This window comes from Gymnodraco acuticeps, unplaced genomic scaffold (genome assembly GCF_902827175.1).
Source record: "Gymnodraco acuticeps unplaced genomic scaffold, fGymAcu1.1, whole genome shotgun sequence".
NCBI classification, from domain to species: Eukaryota; Metazoa; Chordata; class Actinopteri; order Perciformes; family Bathydraconidae; genus Gymnodraco; species Gymnodraco acuticeps.
In genome coordinates, this window is record NW_022989835.1 from 1,095,934 (window position 1) to 1,118,104 (window position 22,171).

The 22,171-nt window shown below is 40.0% G+C and overlaps 1 long non-coding RNA gene across 1 annotated transcript; it reads right to left on the bottom strand.

Moving 5' to 3' along the window:
- Positions 1-2,515: 2,515 nt before the first annotated feature.
- Positions 2,516-5,084, bottom strand: LOC117558630. Its single transcript, XR_004570851.1, has 3 exons — positions 5,028-5,084; positions 4,689-4,758; positions 2,516-2,533 (listed from the first exon to the last, which is right to left on the bottom strand). It is a non-coding gene; the product is annotated as an uncharacterized LOC117558630 (long non-coding RNA).
- Positions 5,085-22,171: the final 17,087 nt, after the last annotated feature.

Sequence of the window (22,171 nt, forward strand, 5' to 3'; positions counted from 1 at the left end):
GGTGACAAATTTCAATTGATGTTGACACCATCTCACAACACTCTCAAATTCTCAAATTAGATCTATTGTCCATCTATATTTTGATTATTATTTATTGGAAACTGTCCATAATCAAAGAGTCATTCAAAGTCAATGAAATACTTATTTCACTTCAGGGTGATAGCAGGACACCCAGGGGCGTCGCCTGGACCTGAAAACATTCGGGGCGTAGCCCACAGTGGCGGCGGCCGCGGCGCTACAGTGAAATGTTCTACTGCAACACTCCCCACACGCACACACAGTACACCCGCGACTGTTACAATGAAGGCTCGATAATCAGCTCATGGCATATAGGCAGGGGTAAAGTGTTATTTTTTTAAGAGTCGGGGGCGGTCCGGGGGGATGCTCCACCGGGAAGATTTTTTTTTAAAATATTGAAGTTATAAGCATCAATCTGGTGCACTTTGAGAGCAACATTAAGAGATCTATGGATACATCTCTCAACACCCATTTGAAACTGTAAACAGATTTTTCTTTATGGATATTTTACAAATCACTCCCCTTTTAAACTCTATTCTTGTTTTACTGCCATATAGACTATAATGATCATATTAAGGTGTGCCGCGGAAATAATCTTTTGAGTAATTTGTGACCAAACCGTTTGAGACCCACTGAGATAACGGCGCATTCACACCAGCCTTTTATAGTCCGGTTGAATCTAACCCTAGCCGCTTGGTTCATTTGGGCCGGTGTTCTGTCACATTATGCCTCCCCGTCATGAAATGCCCCCCTTGTCACGGGAACGCGCATTTCCAAATGACACGTTTACACCATAGGTTTACACCTTAAAACGATGTTTAAAACGAAAAGTAAACGTTCAGGGTTTTTATTAATGGTAATTTTCAGACTGTGAGTTGTTTAGTGGTAGCTCATAGTTTTGATTCTTCTGGTTTAACTTTTCGCTCCGTATTTGAGGTGTCGAAATTCATTCGTCACTTCCTTTTCAGTTTTTGTTTTTTTTATCATTATTGTTACGTCCTGTCTGTATAAACGTGCTTTAAAATGTATTGTTTAATTTTACATAGTTGTCATCTAATAATCAAAATATATGTTTACAAATGTTACATAGTCTTTGTCAGCATATTATTATATACGCTATGCATACAAAATAAAAGTGTGACATTCATGAAACTTGCTCCATTTATTGGTACCAGTCCTAGAACCATACCCTGAAAAATGCTTGACGGTGGGATTCATAGAAACATCTTTTGGGGTGGGGTGCATTTTATGACAGGCCAAACAATAGTTGCATTGGTTGAAATGACAGTGGACAGTTAATGATGGTTCCTTCGGGGCATTATGTGCATCCAGGGCACAAGTACGGTTGATCCACTGGAGGCCTTTGTACACATTGGTGGTGGTACCACTGCTGACAAATGTCACAGCAAATCTGAGAAAACAATAAATACTTGTTATGTAAGGTATGCATTATGGGATTTTTTTATGATAATAGAATATCTCTAATGTATTTCCTACTAACATTCTAACCATTCCTTAAATTATTGAAATCTTTCAAAAACATAAATGTTGTGTTATGAGAAAGAAAGACATTTTCAACAAAAATGTATGGAAAAACAAGCAAAACATTCATCCTTTATCAGTTAATGCTGAAGATGCCAAATATAGTAGCAATTACCAACGCAAATGTTATGTTGATAAAGTCTGGAAACATCCATCCATCCATCCATCTTCTTCCGCTTATCCGTGGTCGGGTCGCGGGGGTAGCAGTTCCAGCAGAGAGCCCCAAACTTTCTTTTCCCTGGCGACATCAACCAGCTCTGACTGGGGGATCCCAAGGCGCTCCCAGGCCAGCGAAGAGATATAATCCCTCCACCTGGTCCTAGGTCTACCCCTTGGTCTCTTCCCAGCTGGACGTGCCTGGAACACCTCCCTAGGGAGGCGCCCAGGTGGCATCCTAACTAGGTGCCCGAACCACCTCAACTGGCTCCTTTCGACGCGAAGGAGGAGGGGCTCAACTCCGAGTCCCTCCCTGATGACCGAACTTCTCACCTTATCCCTAAGGGAGACACCAGCCACCCTGCGGAGAAAACCCATCTCGGCCGCTTGTATCCGCGATCTCGTTCTTTCGGTCATGACCCATCCTTCATGACCATAGGTGAGGGTAGGAACGAAAATGGCCCGGTAGACAGAGAGCTTTTTCTTCTGGCTCAGCTCCCTTTTCGTCACAACGGTGCGGTAAAGCGACTGCAGTACCGCTCCCGCTGCTCCGATTCTCCGGCCCATCTCACGCTCCATTGTTCCCTCACTCGAGAACAAGACCCCGAGATACTTGAACTCCTTCACTTGGGGTAAGGACTCATTCCCTACTTGAAGTGGACAGTCCATCGGTTTCCTGCTGAGAACCATGGCCTCAGATTTGGAGGAAACATATTTCTGCTAATTTTCTTTATTTGTAATGTGCAATAGGAAATTACCCAATGTTTTTCATCCTGCTCCTCCATCCCGCAGTAAAAGAAAAGCCTGCTTAGATCATCTGTTGAGACAAAACGTAATCAATATCTTCAGATAAACCACATTGCAGATTTGGGGTCAAGGTGACCCATTCCAATTTTTGACTAAAAGGTCAATTATATAAGGACACATTTGTTGTGGTCTTTTATTATTTTGTGTGAAGAAAAGGCAAAACACACACAAACACATAGATTTTCTAAATTATTAAATCTGAGCACAGAGGAGCCATCTGCTCCTTCTTTCACTCTCTCCTTACCCTCTGTAGAATGGGAACCTGCACAATGTCATTACAAAACATCCGAAAACTTCTTTCACACTGTACGCATCAATTTAAGTTTGGTTCTCATGGTTCTTTTGTTGTTCATCACATGTATTAGCTTTACAGCTTTGATTATAATAAGTTCAAGGTAAAAATGAACTGAGGATATCAGTTAAAAGTAATACACACCAATGAGCACATTGAAAGGAGGAAGATGGGGAAATCTCACATCTTAAATAAACCGCAGAATTGAAAGGGTGTGTTAGAGTGTGACGTGTGTAGCCTACATGCCCGGCGCCGTGGGAGGGCCAGGGAGGGCCAGGCCCTCCCATTTGACATTCCTGCCCTCCCCCAATAAACACGTTTTTTATTATTTATAAAAATAAAAATAAATATATATTTTATTTTTTTAATTAGAAATAAACTGTGAACTTTTATGCTACGATGTATGTGATGTCAGAACAAAAATAAATAATCGCAGGCTACGTCAAATAAATGCATGTGTCTGTTGTGATTTGTGATTCGTCCCCATTTAGACCAATCACAGCGTCACACTCTGCCGCCTATTCTGGATTTGTTTATTGTGCATTCTGTAGACTCCAATTTCTGTTTGAATTACAAAATGGACATAACAAATTGGCTTAAAAGGTCTAAGGATTTATTAAAACGAAATGGCAATGAAAGAACTGCAGCCGATGGTGCTGCTGGCGACCCTGCACCTGCCGTTGCAGCAGCACGCCTTAGTCACAAGCTTGACCTCGGCAAACCCCGGGGCTGAGTTAGCGATGATCTTGGGGTTAATAAACCCAAGCAGGTGAAGCTGGATCGTTATCCAGGGAGATTGTTTTCAGGAAAGAAACGCACTTTTGCCGCTGCATGGTACACAACAGACCATGGCTTGAAGATTTGTTAAAAGCAGACGCAGCCTTTTGTTTCCCCTGTAGACAGTTTAAAGTGAATACGTCTTCATCTGATGTGGCTTTTACTGTCAAAGGTTTTTGCGACTGAAAACACGCATTAAAGACTGATAAAGGACTGCTAATGCATGCAGCATCAAAAGAACACATTTCATGTGAGAGTTTGTGGAGATAGAGAGAGAGATACGCGAGGGAAACAAATAAGGAAATGAGTACTTTGGTGCAGATCAGCTGGCACGGAGCCGTTATTACGTGTCAGCTGTCGTTGATATTATAGCTTTTTTAGCTGTCAACCAACTCCCTCTCAGAGGTGACTCGATTCACTCCACAGCATGTCCGAGTGTAGTGCATCGGAACATAAACCATGCCCAAGGCGGGCTAAACAGTTCATCGTCTCCGTCTCTACTATTTCTCTCCGAGTGCAGCGATGAGGAAGCTGCCATCCGTAACCAGTGTGCCTTGCTCGTGATTTACCAGTGTTTGTGCTGCCACGCACACAATGTTTCAAAAGTGGTTTCTATGTTGCCCTTTATTTGTGTATGTTTGCGATAAGTGTGCGTCTTTACGCAATCCTGTTGGCCTTGCTGTTTGATATATATTGTGCCGCAGACCCGCAGCACGTGACGGTTTTGTGTGCCCTCCCATGAAAATCATATGCCCTCCCTTTAGATTTGTTCTGGCGCCGGGTCTGGTAGCCTATATGAAATTGCAGTTGAAGATGCCTGCCTGCGATGCTTCATATGTTATCTGTTTGGAGTTGAGATACACAATATACTGTATGTAGTGACTATTTACCCTAATCTATACTTAAGCCACTGTGTTGCTTTTAAAACCCTGTTAATGTCCCTGGTCAACAGTACAAATGGTCCAAGCAGTGATACAATACAACAATTTGCATGGCACATTATTAATATACTAGGTTATTGATGCATACTTATGAGATACAATTAATAAAAGTAACTACATGAAGTCATTGACAATGTTGAGAAAAGGTAACAAACCAGATTCTCTGAGGAGAGAAGTAGCAATGTCCAGCCTCAGCTCGTGCACTGCCTTCTGTGAGGTTTCAAACTCAATTGCCTCCCCCAGTAAAATCTTCTCTGCAAACTGAAGAGAACCTTGATTAGTATATGGACTGCATGGTCTATGATTTGACCCTCAAATGGAATACAGACAAATGACCCAACAGATTTCAAGAATGACATTTTGTATATGTATAGTTTGACACAATTCAATACATCTTTGATCAAGATGTATAAAAGCAAGTCAAGATATTCAGTCTAATTGCTACTGAATTTGAGTTTGAGAGTAATGTTTGGCTAAATGCATTTCACACTCACTTTTAAGGCCAGGACACCACAGGATGTGCTGTCTTGTTGGCGATTATGGGGGAGGGTACTGCATGTCCACCTTGACACCTTGCAGCCTTTCATCCTCATAAAGGCTCACAGTATGTAGATAGTACATGTGTCAAGATGCAGCACATCATTGTCAAAAAACTCATACAACACCGGAACTAGTACACTGTGTCAAATGTACCTTGTAGACTGTAGGCACACCCTCATTTTGCCTTTCCCTTCTCCAAGTGGATCCAAGAAGAGGGTTTTCTTCTCATGGGGGTACATTACCTTTTATTATTCACATGGAAACACAACATGCATTAGGCAGGAACCATACATTACGCAGGTACGATGTAGGGTATTGTTTAGATGTTATCAATAATAAGTGACAGCATGTATGTGTGGCCCGGTTATCTTGCAAATTACTAATTATATATGGTGTATACAGCACTATAGATACAGATTGGAGCTTAAAATATGCTCCTATTCTCACCACCAACATCCAGTGATGGTTCTCGTTCACAATTCCCACGATGACTGTGTGTGCCATTGGATCAACCTGAGAGTAGTTGCAAAAGTATTACATTCCTGTTGAAAAATGCACATTTGCAACATTTACAAATGCAAAGTCATTCCAATCATGTACATACCTGGATTCTTCCAAATTTGTGTTTCCAGATGGCGGTCATAGTGTAGCTGGCAATAACAGCTGCTTGACCGTCATTGAGCTGGTTGCATTTTCTTACAATGAGTGTAAGGTAGGCATTGATCACCTTTGAGAAAAATGATCACATTGTATTAAAAAGAGGCATGTTTACTGTAATACTATCAACTACATTGTTGTAACGTCACTGAATTAATAAATGGAGCAAGTTTCATGAATGTCACACTTTTATTTTGTAAGATAGCAAGGGGGGGCATATTGTGATGGACAGGCCTGTCATAAAATGCCCCCCCACCCAAAAAGAGGTTTCTATGAATCCCACCCTCAAGCATTTTTCAGGGTATGGTTCTAGGACTGGTACCAATAAATGGAGCAAGTTTCATGAATGTCACACTTTTATTTTGTAAGATAGCAAGGGGGGGCATATTGTGATGGACAGGCCTGTCATAAAATGCCCCCCCCCCCCAAAAAGAGGTTTCTATGAATCCCACCCTCAAGCATTTTTCAGGGTATGGTTTTAGGACTGGTACCAATAAATGGAGCAAGTTTCATGAATGTCACACTTTTATTTTGTACGCATAGCGTATATAATAATATGCTGACAAAGACTATGTAACATTTGCAAACATATATTTTGATTATTAGATGACAACTATGTAAAATTAAACAATACATTTTAAAGCACGTTTATACAGACAGGACGTAACAATAATGATAAAAAAAAAGATTAAAAAAAACAAAAACTGAAAAGGAAGTGACGAATGAATTTCGACACCTCAAATACGGAGCGAAAAGTTAAACCAGAAGAATCAAGACTATGAGCTACCACTAAACAACTCACAGTCTGAAAATTACCATTAATAAAAACCCTGAACGTTTACTTTTCGTTTTAAACATCGTTTTAAGGTGTAAACCTATGGTGTTAACGTGTCATTTAGAGGTGTACACGTGTCATTTAGAAATGCGCGTTCCCGTGACAAGGGGAGCATTTCATGACGGGGAGGCATAATGTGACACAACACCGGGACGCCAATACGGAAGTGCCACACACTGCAGTTCATATATTGGCCGATAGGGACTGGTTGCAGAAAGGAGCAATTTCCATAGACCCCCATGTTAAAATGCCCAACTTTACAGCAGAAAAAAACATGTTTCTACCCATGGATGCAATAAATATTATTATGAACATAGTTAGGGTCCACCTTCATGATTATGGATCTGTGAGTGAATTGTATTCTAACACGACCCTTTTATTTATATTAGGTCTTAAAGTTTTTGCATAAATTAGGGCGTGGTCACATTGAGTGACGGCTCTGTCAAGTGCCTGCCGCTGTTAGCTTCTTGTCTCTCTGCTAGCAGCTCCGTGAAGCTAGCTACAGGGACTCTGCCTGCTCAGCTCATCCAGGGAACACAACTTGAAGCCGGCCGTGGTTGTTTGTTCTTCATGCTTATATATCGGACTATTGTGACTCGCTCTGCGGTTAAAACAGACGGTGCATGCATGCGGTTTTGCGGTAAGTGAAAATCGAGTACTTATTTATGTGTTAATGATTTTAATCGGCTACGTAATGAATGTTAAGGCTTGGTTTAGTGTGTAAGCGAGTGGTAGCTACATTGGTGCTAACGATGCTAATCGTAGCCTCCAAGTTAAAATCATTGACTGTATATAAAGGTTAAAACGAAATAGACAAGTGTTAAGCGTTAAGTGGGATAATACTGTAGAACAAACGGCTTCTGTTTGAGGTTGATAAAATAAGGTCATCCTTGTAACTTAGAGAGATATTGTATTATGTAGGTAGGAACTGTATGCATCGCTAAGGTTAATTTAAATTGGCTATGCTCAAGTATGTAGACAAGCTAACGTCGAAGTAGTGTATGTGAAATCAACCTCACAATAAGATGTGTGTATATTACAATTATTAATGTCATATTTCAAGATGATTAGTTAGATATTACAATATGGTTGGTTGAGCTGGAGTTCATTATCGAGCTTACACGTTAACGTCACAGTCATCTGAAGAACGAACCCAAACCTTGTTGTTTTTATTAATTGCATTACCAAATGGGTATCAAATAAACAGTAAGCATTGGTAACACAACTTCCAAAGTTACAGTAAAATAAAAAGGACCCTGACTCGGACAATACACAATCCAACATGTTCAACAGAAGATAATCAGTTATTTTGTTTGTACACATGGTACTTTACATATATATCTGTTTGTCCAGGTGATGCAGACAGGCTGGACCAGAGAGTGAGAGGCAGAACTGGACTCCTCACAGCAGTGAACTTCAGCACAGGTACAAAGACTCTATTTTTACTGTACAAAGAATCAAGAAAGATATTGGTTTAAATCAGGGGTGGGGAACCTTTTTCCTCTCAAGGGCCATTTCAATTTTTTCAACATCCTCCGAGGGCCGTACAAATTATTGACCTCTGCTTAAATAACTAAAATCACAGCCCATTCATTTTGCCTTTCTTTCATGCTGTGCAAAGAAAAAGCCACCTCTTAATCCAGTTATCTTACCATGACTTGCGTATGCATGCACGTGCATGGTTGTGGCATGACCACCAAAACAGAAAGATATGGACACAAGATGTGTGCAAATGTATTTAGTTTCATATCCATGTGGAAATGATTTAAGTGGTGGGAGACCTAACCTCCTCTAGGGGGGCCGGAAGGTTTTTTTTTTAAATGTTGAAGTTAAAAGCATCAATCTGGTGCACTTTGAGAGCAACATTAAGAGATCTACAGATGTAGCACTCCAGATCAGACTCAGATGGGTGTGTCCCAGTCAAAAGCCCAGCGGATGCCAGCGGCTGGGGGTGTTGCCAAATTGCTAGAGGGCGTTGCCCAATTTCCCCATTTGTTCAATTACAGGATTTAACCATGAGATGGCGCTTCATTCACAAAATACACAAAGACAACTGTTTGCAATGTTTGCAGCTCTGCAGTTGTGTTTGCTGAATACTGTAGCATTTAATCACTTATTTGTTACTGTATGGTTTTCACAGCTACTATATTGAAAAAACATCAATATTTTAGATCAAATAAAGTATATAGTTTGCTTTATGCAGTATATTTCTTGTAATATTGTTGGGGTGTTTTTACACAGTACAGTAGATTGAAGTAAATCAATTTATACATTAAGATAAGATAAGATGGACCTTTATTAATCCCGTGGGGAAATTCAGTAGTTCAAACAGCAACAGGGTGAGAGTGAAAAACAGGACAGCACAGATTCACACAGATTAATAAAATCAAAAATAAGCGATACAAATAATAATAATGAGAAACTATGAAATAAGAAATGAGTAAAACTAAAATATAATTATCATATATTATAATGTATTGTATTATTAAGTAATATCATACATTAACCCCATTATTGCAGATGCCACATTGAATGGATGAACACATTTATGCATCAATAATTACAACAGAGTATTTCTAAATACAAGTTGTAAAAATACTTATATGTATTTAATATTAACCCTTTGGAGTCAACCGTCACGCCGGCGTGATCAGATCACATGTGCCACATAATAACAACAGTCCGGACAACATTGCCGTGTGTTTCTGTCGAAAGTACTGGCTTGAAACTATATCCCAGTCTTTGTTTCATGCAAAAAGACCCAGTAAACACGGAGAGACGATGATATAAAGTTAATACATTTCAAAAGTATGAAAAATGGAAGCACATATTTGAATATATTCGCCGCATTTGATCATTTTACGAAACGGAAAATACTGGAAACTGTAGATCCTGCTCAACAGGATGTATATGTGTATTTCTGTCGAAAGTACTGGCTTGAAACTATATGCCAGTCTTTGTTTCATGTAAAAAGACCCAATAAACAGACAAAAATAAACACGGACATACGATGATATAAAGTTAATACAGATATATTTCAGAAGTATGAATAATGGAAGCACATATTTTAATATCTTCGCCGTATATGATAATTTTACGAAACGGAAAATACTGGAAACTGTAGATTCTGCTCAACAGGATGTATTTACCAGGGAGGGGGTGAGGTAATCAGGTAAACGGAGTGATACGAAATGAGACGAAGAGAGAACTCTGAACGTGAGTCAAGCTTTAAGCTTGTTTTTTGACATGGAGGAGGAGGAACCTGTGATGTTGCCCTCTGTCGTATTGACAGAAAGCGCTTTGAAGCGCGGCACAGATAAAGACAGAAAAAACTGATTTTTGTACATAATGTGTATATATATATTTGTATTATATTTATAATAACACTTTTGCCTTATCAGAATGAAATCCCATGCTACCTCAATCAAACTTTCACATTATCATAGTAACATCCCATGTATATATTTCCAGCTTTTAAATGGTTTCGTTGTGTATGTTTGTGTTACATATGAAAAATAATATCATTTTCAAAATCTGTTTTTACGTTTTTTTTTTTAAATTTTGGGTCCAAAATGTTCATATAGTAGAAGATCACTGCTCTAAACAAAGTCAAACATCCTACATCCAAACGAAATAAATATAATTAATTATGATGAATACGTTAAGTCTTGTTCATTGTTTTTCACTTTTATTAAATGTTTGATATTTCCGGTGCAAATGGTGGACTATCGGACATTCAAAATGCAGCATATTTTCACTCTTACACACATATATTCTCCTTTTACATACATACATTTTCACTCTCACACACGTATATATTTACACTCACACATTCATACATTTTGCTCTCATATTATCATATTTCAATGCACACATTCATATATTGTCACTCACACATTCATGCATTTTGTTCTCATATTCATATCATTTAATGCTCATATTTATACATTTTGCTCTCATGCGAAATCTACTAAAACAAAGTATGTCATGGTAGTGGTCAGCTGTTAAACACAAAAGTGTATCTTAAGGGCTGTAAATATAATAAGCCTGTTGTCAATTTTAGACACAGGCTTATTATATTTACAGCCCTTAATAACATTCATTTTCTGGACTCAATGTGTGTCTTGGCCGTTTTCTTTGTTCCAAGCAAACGAGTGCTTTTTGTTTTGAAATCACTTCCGCGAGTTTCGCGGGCCTCGCTCCACTGACCATTAGACCATTTAGTAAGGTAACAAGCAAAAGGGCAAAAACGCCTCTCAGACGCTCTTCCGTTTACTTTTTTAATAAAGAAAAACAAATGGTCCGTAGATACACGGCGTCATATAGCCTATGTATGTATACTGTAAGGAGAATGTATGTGCGTGAGAGGACCAGTATGAATTACGGGATATAAATATGCAAACACAAACCTACAGACTGGGGGATGGGAGATCACAGGAGTGTGGGGGGGGGAGAGCTGTGGAATGTGACCCTTGGGAGAATTCCTCCACACATTCCGATGGCCAATTCGTTTTAAACAAAGAGTTCGCAACACAGGACAGCATAGGCCAGTGGTTCCCAAACGGTGTGCCGCGGCACACTGGTGTGCCGTGAGGCAAGTCCGGGTGTGCCGTGGGATTTTGTGACAACCATACATTATTATTGCAATATACAACTACACAAAATTAATTATTTAATTTTTAATTTACTATATCAGTACTTTGTAGGTTTATATGTAAGTAATCTGCGCGACTTGCGCGTCCACATCTCCACCTGCAGTGCTGCATAAACATGGCTGAGTCAGCGATAACTTTCGAGGGGTGGAGGTCTGCCCATTATTTTGAGTTCGTCCGAAAAATAGACAGGAATGTGACGGTGAGGTGCAAACTGTGTCCAGGCCAGAAGCTGTTATCCACTGCTGTAAACACCAGTCAAACCTCAACAAGCTCCTGCAAAGAACACATGCTAAGGTGAAGCTAACGCACACGCTATTTGTTGTTTGTTTATATCACGTATACCTTCTTCTCTGTCTTCCGGTTGTTGCCTGTTTTGAATGACAAATACACACTACCGCCGCCTGATGGTAAGGAAAGTTATTGCCACTCACGCATGCGCAGTTCGTACGTGCTCGGCGAGTAAAGTAACGAGTTACTTTATGTAGATAGTAACGAAGTAGTTTAATATATTACTTTGTTTTAAAGTAATATGTAATATATTACATTTTTTTAGTAACGACCCCATCTCTGGAGTTGGCGTTCTGGTTTACATGAAGAACAACAGGAGGTCACGGCTCTCTGTTGAACAGGACTTACGAGTGGCCCTCTCCTCAGTGCCACCAAGGATTAAACAAATCTGCGCGCCCCGACATGCACATATATCTCACTAATTTGTAAGTCGGCAAAAATATTTACAATAGCACATGTTTCAATGCTGATTGCTGAAATGTTACATTTATAATTTGTAGTTCAGGACCATGCATGGGCAATGCAGCTTCCTTGCATTGACAGTTCTCTGTGCTGAATTTATGCTGAGTTTCCTTTGCCTCATTTTTTATTTTGTGACCTGTCTGGTTTAAATGAGTGTGTTGCTGCTTTGATGAAGCCTAATTTGATAAAGTTTCAAATTAATTTCTGAAATATTTCGTTAATAAATATTTCATGAGTAATATAGTTGTCTTTGTCACATTTTATTTGGCATTAGTAAATAATTATGCACATTTACAGATATTTTACATGATATGAGTTAGGGCTGTGCAATTAATCGTATTTTAATCGCGATTACGATTATGGCTTGCGACGATTATGAAAACAGCATAATTGACAAAATACGATTATTTTGCTGGGTGCGCTTTCGCCCCTCCCTAAAAGCCCACTCGGCCACGTGGGAGTGACATGTGTTGTGAGTGTTCAGCGCAAGTGAAGATGTCAGAACAAGAGCAGCAACTCGTTAAAAAGAAGGGTCAAACTATTTCCACTATTTGCAAGTACTTTGGCTTTCAGGAGTCCGACGTGGAGCAAAATAAAGTACAGTGCAGGATTTGTTACCAGGTTGTGTTGGCACCACACGCTAACACAACCAATCTCTTTAATCATCTGAAATACAACCACAAAGTGCAATACGACTGGGCAGTAATACAACAAAAAGCAGATGCCCGCTCGACTTCATCCACCACATCATCACAGTCATCGATTCAGGACGCATTGTACAGAGCAACGGCCTACGCGACGAGCTCGCAGAGACACAGAGATATTACAGGTGCCATTACATTTCACATCGCTAAAGATATGTGCCCAGTTAGCACTGTTAGCAACCTGGGCTTTAAGCAACTTGTCAACACGTTGGACAAGCGTTACGCGATGCCGTCTCGGTATTATTTCAGCAGGTCTGCGCTGCCTGCACTATATGACAAATGCCGTGGGGAAGTTGAGAGAGATGTGGCTTCAGCTGACTACTTTGCTACCACAACAGACCTATGGTCTAGCCCAGGGGTGCCCAACCAGTCGATCGCGAGATGTGTCTAAAAATAGAACAACAATATTCTGTTTTATGTCCCGTAGTGCTGGGGGGAAACGATTATTTTGAAAACGATTAATCGGGCGATTATTTGATCGATTAGTCGACTAATCGAACGATTATTTTTCTGTTGTTCAATTATTAAAAAACGTAATGTAAAAAAAACGTAATGTAAAACTTTTTTTTTTCACGATACAGTGTCTCAGGGGATCTTAATATTTAAGAACCTATTAATGTGTTATACCAGATTAACGGAAATAATCTCAGCTAACTGACGATACAAACCATGTTTACCAAAACAAAACACAAGTCTCATAAGAAGCATCTAAATGACCCCTGAGCGAAAAATGCTAACGGACATTGGCACAGAACTCAAGATAAAAGTACCCTTATTACTTATCGTAGCTGCACATACAATATATCCGATTAAAGCTGAGACTCCACAGATTATGTAGGTACATAGTATCATCACTGAGTGATCCGGACTCGCGACAGGGGATGCAAATACAGTCATCACAACACGTACCTTCACAGAGCTTCTAGGGAGATCGTCTCACCACCGTAGCTGTCAATCTGATCAAAATACGTGTTCAATGGCATTAAAATGAGAAAAAACGCGGCTGAATCGGTTAATCCATAGGTTTTTAACGTCTATGTATAAACAAATTATTGAATTTATAATCCATAATTCCATTTTAAATCGGAGAGCAAATGCTAGCTGCTAATGGTTGCCACCACAGCTAGCTGCTGCTTCCGGTCAAGCAGCAGTCTCAGTGAGATATAAATATATAAATATTAGGGCCGGGACTTTAACGCGTTAATTAAGATTAATTAATTACACAAAAATTAACGCGTTAAAAAAATTAACGCATTTTAATCGCAGTTATTTTTGCACCGCGGAACGTTTCTCACTGGATGAGTTTCAGGCGTACCGATTATACTGGAGCACCAACTAACGTTCATGACTTCAGACAACAACAAACCACAGTGAACAACAGTGGGAAATGTTGTTTTAAAAAACGGACGGATGGAAGCGTCGATAAGAGCACGGTTGTGTGCAAATTATGCAAAAAGGAATTCGCATATCACCGCAACACCTCAAGCCTCAAGTATCACCTCAATGCAAAACATATAGCAGCTAGCGTGGAAGCTAGCATGGACGTTAGCCTCTTTTATCGCGTTCACACCAAAAAGAGCCGGTACTAAAATTAGTTAATGAGAACCTTTTTACCCCCACGAAAGTCCCTGCTAGAGAGCAGGGACTTTCGTGCGGCTCTCTTGTGAGAAAAGAGCTATATTTCTGATTGGCTGGGCGGATTGCAAACCACGCCCCGTAAAACTCCCAAAAAGTTTTGTGAAGCCGCCATTTTATTATCCTCGCATTAGCATTATTAGCATTAGCCCAGCGCAGAAACGCAGAGAGACTAACTTATGGCAACACAAAATAAAACATGGGAGCGGTGGAGATGAGGAGGTGTCGGCGTTCTGGCGATTTACTCGGAAGGCTGCTGGGAGTCCCAGCAGCTTCTACTGAAGCCAGTCCCCAACTCCGGGGACTTCCGGCCGGGGACTTTGGGCGGCAGTATACGCCGTGAAGTGGTTTGCGGCCTGCCAGTAAACCCAAAGCAGAAGAAGAAGAAGTGACGTCAGCGGCTTCATTTGCCTAATCCACCCCCAGGTTCAAAGAGTTCTCATGAACTAAGTTCTCATGAACCTTTGTGGGAAAAGTAATGCGGTGTGAATGCGCCTAATGGTATACTAAAATCCATGTGAAAAAAAATTGCTTCTCACTGTTCTTATGTCAAATATGTATATGCGATTAAAAATGCGATTAATTTCGATTAATTAATTACAAAGCCTCTAATTAATTTGATTAATTTTTTTAATCGAGTCCCGGCCCTAATAAATATCTTTGCGTTTTGGACTAACTTTAAAATATTCCCATGCTTTTGAAGACCTGGGGCGAGATGTTTTCGTTTGAGGGCTTCGTGCGCAATCCTGTGAGGAGGAGTTGGTAGCCGTTTCAGTCTCCATTGTGTTAGAAGTGTGATTGCGAACTGCTTGTTGCTTTGGGTGACCCACGTGTGTGTGGCGTCATACAGTCTATGGTGGCGACGCGTCGACGCGGAAATATGTCGTCGACGATATTTTGAAGTCGACGACGTCGACGCGTCGCTACAGCACTAATGTCCCGTAACATAATCTTCCTGTGCCAGAATAATGCACTTGAACCCATCAAAGCTTTGTGATTGGCCGGCGTCACCCCATGTGTCGGGGCGTGGCTGAGGGTCTTCAGTACAGGTGGCAATATCGTCACCTGCCTGCGCTCATCTCTGAAACCAGACCATGTAAACAGGCTGGTGTTTCTTGCAAAAAATCTTTAAGAGATGACATGAGCAGTCCTACCAGCATTTGCCATGGTGGCCTAAACATTTTTATTTGGTCTTAAATTGTAGTTCAACATTTATTTCCTGTTACTTCTGGACCATGACGGTTGGCCAGCCTTCAACGTTTAACTGAGTGGAATATGTTGAATATGTTTTACCAAAATGTTGGCTATATGTTAAATAGTTTTCAGTAGGTTGTGACAGTGCACTGCATCATATTTGATTTAATTTATTTTGGTCTAATTTATTTTTATTTATCATATTAATAATATATGGTTTTGGAAGTGCGCTCCAACATATTTGTTGATCTTGTTTATTGGTAAAATGTTATTTGTTTTAAAGTTCAATGAATAATCGTCAAAATAATCGTGATATCAATTATTGACCCAAATAATCGTGATTATGATTTTTGCCATATTCGCACAGCCCTAATATGAGTGATAACACGTGTTATAAGAGCTATAGGTGTGCCTTGAGATTTTTACTTGTCCTTTGGTGTGCCTTGGGCACAAAAAGTTTGGGAACCACTGGCATAGGCAACATGGGGGGTGGGGGCTGGTGAACGGTCTGGTCAATGTTTGTAAACACAATCCCCAGGATGTGTCCTAATCAGGAGCCGGGTAAATGAGAGACTGAGGAGCCCCACAAAAACAGATCCCGAAATAGCTCGTCCTGGGGCCTATACTACGAAGCTGGTTCAACCTAACCTGGATATGTTTGAGTTATCCGGTTGGCCTAATCCAAAACATACGCGCTCTCGCTAAACTGTACTACGACGCTGGTTATCAAGTGGATCGCTCAAGCCAGCCGTGTCCTATCTAGTTAGGTGCGCGTTCACATGAAAGGGGTGGTATTTGGAGCATTCGACCAATCACAAACATGGAGAAGCGCACTGACAGCGCAGCGTCATACTTCTTGAATGAAAAGAGAACTTTAATACTATAGTCAAATATGAAGAAGTTAAACTTTAAACATCCATGTCTTAAACACTTTATCCAGGATAAAAGCCACATAGCTGCACCTGCAAGGTGAATACAGCTGGCAAAAGAAAAAGTGTTTGAATGCGTACATTAACAGGTTTATGATATCACTGCCCCGTCTAAAACACGATCTGACTTTAATTACATTTGTCTCGAGTGTTTCGTCAACTTAATGTGTTGCTTAAAATAATACTTCTGCATACAGTATGTGACACTGAGTGTTGCACGGCCAGATACGGCTCAAGAAGCTGACTCAGATAAGGAGATATATGATACATTATGATGTGATATGATGTGATATGAATGATAATGGGACACATCGTCTGCACTCAGTGTACTTATGTTGTGGCAGATATTTAAGTAAGCTTTCTTAACGCTCATGTTATAATAGTCAGATTGCTCTGAAGATGGGAGGTGATATTCTATTAATGTTCACGTTCACACAGTCGGTGATTTTTGCCGGCCGTCTTTCCTGCAATGGCAGTTTTTCTGTATTTCCTTTCTCCTGTAATATGACTTGATCGCTTTAAACTCCGCACACTGAGCTCTGATTGGTCAGCAGGCGGTGCTTTCACTGAGTTGAGCTCTTAGCCTGCAACCTAACCTGGTCCCGACCAGGTTAGCCGCTAAGCATAAGTTACCATGGAGATCTAGCCTGCTAAAAAGAGAACCAGCTTCGTAGGACCGGAAAGCCGGAGTTTCCCCTGAATTTAGCCGGCTAAGCGAAAATCCTGCTTCGTACTATACCCCCCTGGTTTCCGCAGCAGATAGGCCTACAGTATGGTGTCTGTTATGTCAGTTATTTTAAATAAAACGTTGAAAACTGAACTTGAAAATGGTTTCCTCTTTTTATTTTATTTATCATTTTCGGGACGGGGAGACGTGTGTGATTACAAATTAATTTTCAGAAATGTAAAGTGATCTAACTAAGTTCTATTCATATTCTTGACGGGTGAGTGTAAATGGGTGGCCATATGCATTTGAAAAGCAATATAAATCACAGTTATTATACAATAGGCTATAAAAGCACCATCGATAAACATTACCTTTATCCAATTCAAACTTTGGACGGGAAAAAAGGAAGGTGTACATGGTTGGGCTATACTGTAGGCCCATGGGCGGCGGGTGCTGGAGGCTAGGGAAGGCTAAGCCTTCCCAAATATTTGTGTAACTGCATGGTAAAATAAAAATATAATGTCTTTGACATTAGCGCTGCTATGCAGCCAGTCAGCCACCTGTGCCCTGTACCACGAAGCCAGTTCAACAGATCCTGGATATGCTTGAGTTATCTTAACTAACCCTAACAAACGCGATCTCGCTAAACGGTCCTACGGCGCTGGTTATCAACTCGGTAAATCAAGCCAAGGTTTCTCTCTCCAGCTGAGAACGCGTTCACGTGAAAGGGGCGGGGTTAGCTACATTTGACCAATCACAAACAGGGACAAGTGTACTGACAGCGCAGCGTCATACTTCATTCATGAAAAGTAAACTAATATTAGACAAATATGAACTTTAAACATCCATGATGACTTAAACATATAATCCAGGATACAAGCCACATAGTTGCACCTGCAAGGAGAATACAGAACAACTCGTTAAAAAATAAACTACCGAGTGTTTGAAAGCGTACAACAGTTTTATGATACTGCCCCATCTAAAACACGAGGGGATCTGACTTTATTACATTTGAGTTGAGTGTTTCGTCAACTAAATGTGTTGCTTAAAATAATACGTCTGCATACAGTATATGTGACAATGTAACTAAGTGTTGCACGGCCAGATACGGCTCGAGAAGCTCACTCAGATAAGGAAATATTGTGATATCGATGTGAGATCGATGATCTGATTGATGATGTGATGTCAGAGTGATATGAATGATAAGTGCGACACGTCGGCGTCTTCTCTGCATACCGCAGTTTAAACTGCATTTCCTTTTTCCTGTAATATGACTTGATAGATTTAAACTCCGCACACTGAGCTCTGATCGGTCAGCAGGCGGTGCTTTCACTGAGTTGATGTCTTTTCTATAGACGCCGGAGGCGGGCAGCGTAAAATGAAAAAAAAAGTTATTTAGCCTTCCCAAACCTGAGCCTCACGCGCCGCTTATGTGTAGGCCTACTGTATACATACAAAGGCCATTCAAGCTAGAGTTCTTCTGGAAATGTTCACATCAGGCACCTTCAAGTTAAACAATACTAAACAATTAACACAGTAAATTATGTGGATTAAACCACATTTATTTCGTTAAAAAGAAACGAAATATGATTTTGTATGAATGATTAAATGTAGGGTGAATTGCCCTAATGTGGGAAATTTTTGCATTTCAGACTTCGGGAATATATTGCGATGTGAAGCCGATACAATAAATCAAAATCCAGTAGGCTACCATTCCGAAATCCCCAGTAATATTAGACACTAATAATACAGTAAACTATTAACACTGTACATATTATTGTTTGCCCGTGGGATTAGGATGATCGGTAGTGAGACCCGTGCTGCATTTTCCTCCGGTCGGATGTGATATAAAAACAAAGCGATTATTTTTGTTGTTGTAAACTCACGTGGATTAAACTACATGTATTAGTGCATTAATTTCAACTCGCGAACATATGATACATTAAATGATCGTGAGGATGATGATTGAAAATCGTTTGTTTGAGCCTGGATGCATTTCCTGATCTAAAAACATAGCGATGGTTTTGTACTTACGCCAACGTGAATTCAACATTATTTTGTTAAATAAAAACATGGGGATGTTTAGTAAATGATTACATGTCTCTTATTTAGCACAGAATATGATCCTATCCGTGACATATGGATCTTAACAAATATCCGCTATATCAGATACCTGTAGATCAGCTGTTTATTTCACATGAGTTCCAGTGTGGCAGCTTTTTAATCACGGCTCCCCCTGGTGGATCCATGATCCATTGCAGCTGGTTTCATTATAATTAAATGTATTTATCAAGGGGGCGTTTCAAGTCCTGCGGGGGGGTTTTCCTTTTCAGCAGGGGCCCACCCCGTGCCGATCACGGACCCGCACGGGTAGGCGTCTGAAATGGAGCGCTCCATCTGTATGGATACATCTCTCAACACCCAGATGAAACAGAACTGCAAGCAGATTTATTTTTCTTTATGGATATTTTATAAATCACTCCCCTTTTAAACTGTACATATAGCATTTTATATAGTAGTTTACTTTATTCTCTTATTTTTTTTATAACTATAATGATCATATAAAGATGTGCCTTTACCTCACTGGTTGGAGAAAAAGCTTCTTATATTCGTTAGCATAGCTAGCTAACCAGATGCTAATAACAACAAAGTCATTGACTGTATGATCAGTATGACAGATGAGCAGATCGTCACTGGGCTTTCAACTAAAGACAGCCACGCAAAAACTGCGGCATGTGTACGGATCCTTATGGGTTCGCAATTTTTGAAGTGCCGGAGCCGCGTTCTGGTGCTCTCCGTCAGAACTACACCGCTACACCCCTGTCAGACGAGACATATACCACGTGATGACACGTTAGGCTCGTGTTGTGTTCAAGGACCCTGACCTTGGCCAGGAAAAACAGGCACTCGCTTGTTTAATTATTTTGCGGTCTAGATTTCTTACATTTTTTTCTTTTTTGCGTGTGTTTATAAATTACCTCGAGGGCCGTACCAAATTGTCTCGCGGGCTGGAGGTTCCCCACCCCTGGTTTAAATGAATGAAGTATTGACTTTAATACACTGATATTCCATGAAACAATACTACATACTAGATCACCTACACATCAGTTAAGTTGAGGGTTTTTTCCATGCAACAAGTTACATTTTAGATATTTAGCAATATGACTGTCAGCTTTCTAATTTAATGTATTGAAGGCAAATATATTTAACACAGTGAGAACTGCTACTATTTATCTCTCAATATTGTCTGTAGAAAACGTGGTAAAAGTTATTCTTTCAGTGAGACAACAGAGCAAGCTTCTACAGTTGCACTACGTTTTGATAACCGTTAAATATTATTTTGATAATAACATATATTTCAACGTTGATGAACTTCATACTGTTCATTCATAATCTGATTGTCTTTGTAGCTCTGTTTAAATAAAATAAAAAACATTACAATTACAAAATAATTATATCTCCAGCCCCTAAACACACAAACACACCTCTTTCATAAATAACACACTTGTTCTGCAATAATATGTTTTATGTTTCCTGTAATATTTGTTAGGAAAGGACATGCCTGAAAGACACGACATTTTCTCCTTCTCTGAGGGTCAAGAAGAACATCCAAGAGGAACATTAAAAGCTGATGTTATGAGATTTTAAGACCAGTAAAGGACATTCACTAAGAAACTACTTTTATTGTGAAAACACAGTCAGCTGATCGGATGCATCTATTTCCACATCTACACTCCATCCGCTGATTATTTCTATTTGCCTCGCTTTATGAGCTTCACATCACTTGTGCCTTGTACCGCAGAGTTTGCAACGTCACAAATAAATGGGGCTAATCTTCAGTCAGATGTGAATGTGTAATCTAACATTGTCAGTAAGAATAATGGACAAAAGGAGTGCAAATACAAATACAATTTATTGAAATGTGAACCAAAAGTTAATCAAATGTTTTAAATAAAAAACACATATGGACAGAAGGTGTAAACCTATTAAATGTATTAAACACATTTAGTCAAATAACGTGACAGACTAGGCCTGTGCAGTTGGTATCAGCTATGCCCAGCATGGGCTCCTCCATCAGGCCTGGTCCTCCTCGCTGAGGAAAGACCCTCAGTCCTCTCCAAACCAACAGACAGGACGTCCATCACACAGAGGTTTCTCCCTGATGTCTCTGCTGCTCTCTGGACACCACGCTGTCTCAATCCGTCCACACTGAATATGAGATTGGGAAAATGAAAATAATAAATGCTTTAGACAATAAGAAATATAAAGTTGAGTTGCTCAGTTTTTTTAGATTGTCAATACTATTACTGTATAACTAATATCTCAGGTTAAGAGGCACATTCAAATAAAGATTGGTCTTTAAATACATTTTGTCTTTTGAATTGTTTGTCTAAAGTCAAGGATCTAGAACTGGTACTTAGTTGTAATGAAACGGTCTGGTTATTATGCTGTTTGGAGGAGGCATCACAGGTAAGAGCACTAACTAGCTACCATCACATGTACCTTAGCTTGACTTAAATGTATTAAACGTATAATTAAGTGATATCAAAATATAACTAATGTCATGCAAACATATTATTTGCTTGATTCCAGTGTTGAATTTAGCACAATTGCATACAAACGTTAAGGGATTTTAAGATTCTGAAGTATTATGCTAAAAACTCAATAACTTAGATTATTATTTATAGTTTTGCTGAATAGTTTCATGTCCGCTTACCTTAAAAACGTAAAATGCCACGGCAGTGTGCAGATGGGGAGCATGTTAGCTTAGCTTGGTAGCTTCAGCTAGCTCTGGAACTTCCAGCTCGGTGGCAGCAGGTCGCGCCTCGGCTCCACCTCTTTGCCCTTATTTGGAGCAGTTGGGAGTTGAACTCTGACGTCACTGTCGAGCCGTTAGTGGCCGACTCCGCCTACTAAGGGCTTCTCGGCAAGTCTGCAGAATCCTATGGGTGACGTCACGGACCCTACGTCCATTTATATATACAGTCTATGGTGTGAACACAGTCCGAGACCTTTGAAGTGAACTAAACAACCGGACTCTGGTCCGCTAAAATAGATGGTCTCGGAACGCT